The following is a 6,316-nucleotide window of genomic DNA, read 5'->3' on the forward strand; positions in this document are numbered from 1 at the left end:
ATAGAACTAGGTAAGATAGTCTAACGTTAATTTTGGAGTAGTGAAGATGCGTTGGGGCGAATAGATTTTTTCCCATTGTTTAATTTATCTGCAATATTTTTAATAACTTCGCGGCACTACACTTTCACAATGCTACAACACACACACACACATATATATATCGTCCCTGTAAATGACTTATTACGGGGATATATGGAGACGCCTGCCCTCTGGTGTGAGTGCCGTCCAACAAGACAGTGTGACTGATGCGGGAACAGAAACATTGACCACGGCAGTTTTTGCAAATATCAACAATCTTTGGTTTTTTTTATGGGTGAAAATGGTATGGTAACCCCGCCTGCGCTAACGGGATACGCTGGCGAGGCACCAGTGAAGGGTGATAGATGAGAATAAAAACAGGCCAGTTAGCCCATCATGATGAATTCATCAGGAATTAACCATGATAGTTTCCAGGGGGAACCGCGAGGAGGTCGACCTGGTTGGCTATATTGATAGCAATGGGATTCTCAATCTCCATTACTAACAATCCCTTTCCCCCACAATCTTCGGTTTATTTGGGGTGAGTTTAGGTGATATTTATTATTTTTATTGGTTATATACGTATACATATAAACCGAGGAAAAATAGACAATGATAAGTGAATTACGGAAGCCCTGAACCAGTAACCTAAGTGTGAGATGAAGTAGGTGATGAAAGTCATCCCATCGAAATTCCTTTATATAACACCCATCTTACTCCTCGAGGCAGGTTTGTTTTACACTGGATCATCCCGCCATTGCTGATGTGGTGCTTAAGGGAATGGAATTATTTACTCCTAACTCTGTAGTGCCCGTCGGTGGAAAATCCCAGCCCTGGTATGGAGCCTTTTGTAGACCAGCATCTCGTTTGAAACAGGCGTGCTTCCTAGCCTGGGCTAAAGGTGTGGAGCCGCGAGATCCTAATACCAGTAAAAAGAAAAAGCTATAAGCCCTTAAAAAGAAGTTCAACTCTGCCTCTAGGTCTTTCAAAAGAGTTATAACCACAGTGAAGTCAGAGCATATTAGTAGAATTGGCAAGAGATTGGTTAGTTTGCCTTCGGGATCTCGAGCTTTCTGGTTTGGACAAAATCTCGCACAAGCATTTTGGACCCGCTTAATTAAGCGTTCCGTTCTTTTTAAAAGACAGTCTTTTTTATGACAGGAAGAAACCACCACCGACCATCCCGCGTTGCTAGAAGAGCTCTATGCCTGATATTAAATTCACGCATAGCTCAGTGCGTAGAGCATTTCTCTCCCTTGAAATCCATAAATCGAGTGGGCCCGATGGTATTTCTCCAATTGTGCTTAGGACGTGTGCGTCAGAGTTGGCTCCGGTTCTTTCACGTCACTTTCGGCTGTGTTACTCATCAGGTATAGTCCCAAAGTTTTAGAAGACTGCTCTAGTACATCCGATCCCTAAAAAGGGAGATCGCTCAGATCTAGCTAACTATAGGCCCATAGCTATCACTTCCTTATTCTCAAAAGTTATGGAATCCATCATTAACCGTTAACTGCTCCGGTACCCAGAAGAGCACCCGCTGATCTGTGATCGCTAGGACGGCTTTCGACAGGAACGTTCGGCCGGTGATCTTTTAGCTTACTTAACTCACCAGAGGGAGACTTTGTACAAAAATCGATTGCTTGGGTACCTCTGTCCCATTCGTGTTTCAACCGTAAAGCAGTTGTGTTTGCATGGCTGTGTTTCGGTTTGAAGGGTGGAATATGGCGTGAATTTACAGGGTACAGAGGAATAACACCTGAGTCCTCAGGAATGGCAACGCATGGGGGGTATCATGGGCGAAACAGTATACTCTGTTATGTCCATTGTACTGCTCATGTCTATAGGCGACGGTTACCACTTTCCGTCAGGTGGGCCGTCAGCTTGTTTGCCATTCTAAGTTGTATAAAAAAAAACACCGATGGGCAGTCGCAATCGAGAGTAAGGGAGAGACCTTAGCTGTTAGTTAGTTAGTGGACATTGCGAAACTTTGATCGGTTTGATGTGACATAGAGCGCTGCTTTCGAAACCACCCTCGTTTGGGTTGCCTGCAAGATTGTGCATTTGGGTCAACAGTTTTCTCAAGAACCCATTGAAACTGCGTAGAGATGTTGCATCTCTGTGCATCTTCTACCGAATCTATCATGAGGAGTGTTCTAAAGAATTGTTTGGATTGATACCTACTGCTGACTTTTACTACCGTGCAACCCGCCATAAACCAAAATTTCATCCCAACCATCTGGACAAATGGCGGTCTTCCACCGCGCGTTTTTCAAGGTACTTTCTTCCACGCACAACCATTCTTTGGAATCAACTTCCAGCAGCAGTATTTCTGAACTGATACGACATCATAACCTTCAAGAAAAGAGCATATTCTTTTTTAAAAGGCCGGCAGCACACCTGCGATGCCTTTGGTGTTGTGAGTGATCATGGGCGGCGGTAGTCACTTACGATCAGGTGAGCTGCATGTTCGTTTGCCCTCAGTATTGTAAAAAAAAAATGATTATAACATATTTAAATGTTTTAAAATAAGTTGTATGGGTAATAAAAAGTATAAGTAAAATAAAATAATAGAATCCGTTGAAATGTGTTTAATTTATTACATTATTAATAGGGCCGATTCCGAAGCGTTGTTTCTCTCTTAATATTTTAAAAATTTCGCTGTTATGATCCATCGTAAACTTGATTTATTTATGTATTATAAATTTAGTTTAAATTTGTCCTTAGAATAATGATTTCGCTGTGATAATAAATTAAATATTTAATTTTAGACATAGGTTTAGAAAAATGCCGCCTCAGATTCGACTCCATAGTCTCGAATTTAACACAAAAAACACTATAAACATCATACTGCCACGTAAATCGGTAATTTATGTGGCAGTATGAAATAATTAAATGTATAATGCAAATTAATATAATGCAAGTCGTCATCTCTCAGTTATTTACTATTCGGCTTTATTTTCTTTGTCGTTGTCCTCATTGAAATTTATGTAGACCATGGGGTCTTTTGGCTTAAATTTTCTGAAAAATATATTTTAAATCGTTAAAATATATTAATATTTTAAATTTAGTACTAATTGTATCAATGCTGGAAAATAAAAATGTATTAACCGCCGTTTGGGTATTATAAGTAATTTGATACAATAAAACAGCGTTCATTTTATAACTTGTTCAAGTCGGCTATTCCATTCAATAGACATTACGAATTTAATAAGTCATAGAAATAGAAAAAATAACGCTGTTGCGTTGTACATGTTATTCATACCTATTTATTAATCCTTATCCAAATAAATTATTTTGTATTCAAAATTGTTTCAATACCTGCAGATTACTTATTGAATTTGTCAAATACTAGGTATATTCCATTCGAAAGATGTAATGTTAAAAAGTCAGATATAGAAAAGGCGTCCGCCTCTCGCGCCATGTTGGCCGCGTGGCTAGCTAGCCAGGTATTGTAACGGTGTGGAGAAGGGCAAGTAGGGTCGGGCACATCTATGAAATAGGTAGTTAGGTAGGATCAGATAAAAATCCAAAATGTTCTAAAAATGTCTACCGTGCGAAGCCGGGACAGGCCACTAAGTTTTTTATTATATTTAATTTAATTTACTTATTTAGGTAAAATCTTGAAATCTAAATTAGGTTCAATTCATCTTAATCGATTTTGCTGTAATTTGCATTAAAACAGCGTCTCCATACAAATGCATACATTTTGCCCCTCCATTGTATCATGACGGTAAAATTTTACAATATCGTGAAGTTCCACGGCCATAGGCTGGAAATATTTATCGGATAAAATAAAATTCTATTGGAGTGCAGATAAAGGCACTTTATTTACACGTCTGAAGGATTTAACATATTTCCAATGTTTATTTAATAAATTAAATAACGAAAAAATTGTTTCATAAAAACACCGATTTCAATCGTTGCAAAAATTATATTGCTCAACATGGGACATTTAAAAATAGTATATTTATCCAGCCATTTGTTTAGAAAGAAAAGAAGGTAACTACAAACTTTATATAGATGTTGCAGTCAAAACTCTAAACTAGTCAAAAGTATTTTTGACTGAACAGGTTGGTCAAAAGTGGTTTTGTCTGAAAATTATTGGTTACTAATAGTTTTGACTGCAAATTTACGGGTAGGTTATGTACTTGTAACTGTTATTTTAGTCAAAAGTATTATTGACGAAAGCATACGGTCAAAAGTACTTTTGACTGGTTAAGAGATTTGACTGCAACATACACATAGAAACGACGTAAGCAGGTATCCACGAGTATTTACATTTAATTGAATATACTTTAATTAAATATATAAAAAATACGTACATACTGTCGACACCTGCCTGCTGTAGAATATTTTTAGCAGTTTTGTATTCGGTTTTCCTGGCTTTACAGTCTGAAGCATATATGACTTTTTTGATGCCTGATTGAACGATCAATTGTGCGCATACATTGCATGGGTGCAATTTGACATATATGGTGCAGTTCTTCACATTTCCCGCGTTAAAGATTGCATTCTGTTCTGCATGACACACTGAAAATGAAGATATTAACATATTTTGATAAATATATATAAAGAATTATAATTACACGTTGTTATTATATGTGTACAAAACTGTATAATGCAATCCCTAAAGAATTTAATGAATTAGGTCTTAAACAATTCAAACAAACGTTGTCGAAGTGGTTCTTACAAAAGTGTTTCTACACGATAAGAGAATTTATTGAGTATAAACGTGACAATATTTAGTGTATCATACTTGACATAAATGTAAGCTGTGACATACTCGTATTGTACAAATTGAATTTATATCTATATATTATTGTATTTGTTACTTGTATGTGATTATTATTTGACATTGGCATCTATTGACGTTGGACTATTGTAATAGAATGAATTGTAACAGTTGACGAATTATTATTACTTAATGTCGATAAACGATATCGTTTTTTGGGAGAATTATTTACAGAATGACATAATTTGTACTCTATTATTAATTAGCACTTATATGTATGTATTAAATGTGATGTATCTTGTACCCAATAATAATTTTGCATGATTTAGAATATAAGGCGAACATTTCTACTTCACCTAATAGATCTGTAAAAAACAATGTTCTCGCAAATAAAGAAATCTAATGTAATCTAATCTAATCACGAAAAATTTACTAAAAAAATATTAATACAAAATAGGTACATAAAATTTGGATAATATTCATATCTAAATTCTGTTTTAACTTTTAAGTTGTTTAATAATATTACAATATATAAGCAATTTTACACACCCTCCCATATATATACATTCAAATTACTACATACAGGGAACACATTTTTTTCACAATTTTCATTACTTAGATAAATTATCTTTATATACTAGGTCACTCAGTATTGCGAGAAAAAGTTTTTATGTATGTGAGACTGGCCAGTTATAATTTATTTAAAAATATGATTACTTATAAGTAAAATAGGTACCTACGTTCTACATTGAAAACTTGCCTGAAACCGGACGAATCGTATGATAGACTTCAAATGACATTCGTGGATGAAGGCTCTACTAAGGCAACCGTGTATCGTTGGTATAATGAATTTAAGCGCGGTCGACTAACTTTGGGGGATGAAGAAAGAAGTGGTCGCTCTTTGATAGCTGTTACGGAAGAAAACGTGCTAGCAGTGAAAAATTTGATCAAAGACAATAGACGAGTTACATACCAATTAATTTAGCAGATCCTGCAGATTGGATCAGGAAGCCTTCACGAGATTCTACACATGCATCTACGGATGCGGAGGATAGTTTCACGCTGGGTTTCGCACAATCTCAGTGATGTTCAGAAGCCGGCAAGGGTAGAATGGTGCCATGATATGATAGACAAATTTGAAGCAGGCTCGTTTCGGCGTGTTTACGACATCGTTATAGGTGATGAATCCTGGATTTATCAATACGATCCAGAAACAAAGCGCCAGTCAACGGTTTGGGTGTTTGAAAACGAATCAACGCCTACTAAAGTAAAGCGACCTAGAAGTGGCAGGAAGATTTTGGTCGCGAACTTTTTCAATTTGACTGGTGTTAATTCCTTTACGAAACCAAAGAAGCATTAACGCCGAATGGTATACAACCAAATGCTTGGCAGAAGTTTTCCCTGTTTTGAGCAACAAGCGACCAAACAGGGCTCCGCGAGCTACTGCTCCACCACAATAATGCGCCCGCCCACACTGCAATCAAAACGAGGGACTTCCTAGACAGCACACCGGTCAAACTCCTGGGTTACCCTTCTTATAGCCCTGACCTAGCACCGTGTGATTCC

At 36.9% G+C, this 6,316-nt stretch overlaps 1 long non-coding RNA gene across 1 annotated transcript; it reads right to left on the reverse strand.

Annotated features, from left to right (window-relative positions):
- Window positions 1-2,591: 2,591 nt before the first annotated feature.
- LOC113519174 (uncharacterized) lies at window positions 2,592-5,357 on the reverse strand. The gene is made up of 2 exons (XR_008252720.1): window positions 4,341-5,357; window positions 2,592-3,036 (listed from the first exon to the last, which is right to left on the reverse strand). It is a non-coding gene; the product is annotated as an uncharacterized LOC113519174 (long non-coding RNA).
- Between the last annotated feature and the right edge of the window lie 959 nt (window positions 5,358-6,316).

Source organism: Galleria mellonella, unplaced genomic scaffold, assembly GCF_026898425.1.
Source record: "Galleria mellonella isolate WM207_F2 unplaced genomic scaffold, CSIRO_AGI_GalMel_v1 utg184, whole genome shotgun sequence".
Classification (NCBI taxonomy): domain Eukaryota; kingdom Metazoa; phylum Arthropoda; class Insecta; order Lepidoptera; family Pyralidae; genus Galleria; species Galleria mellonella.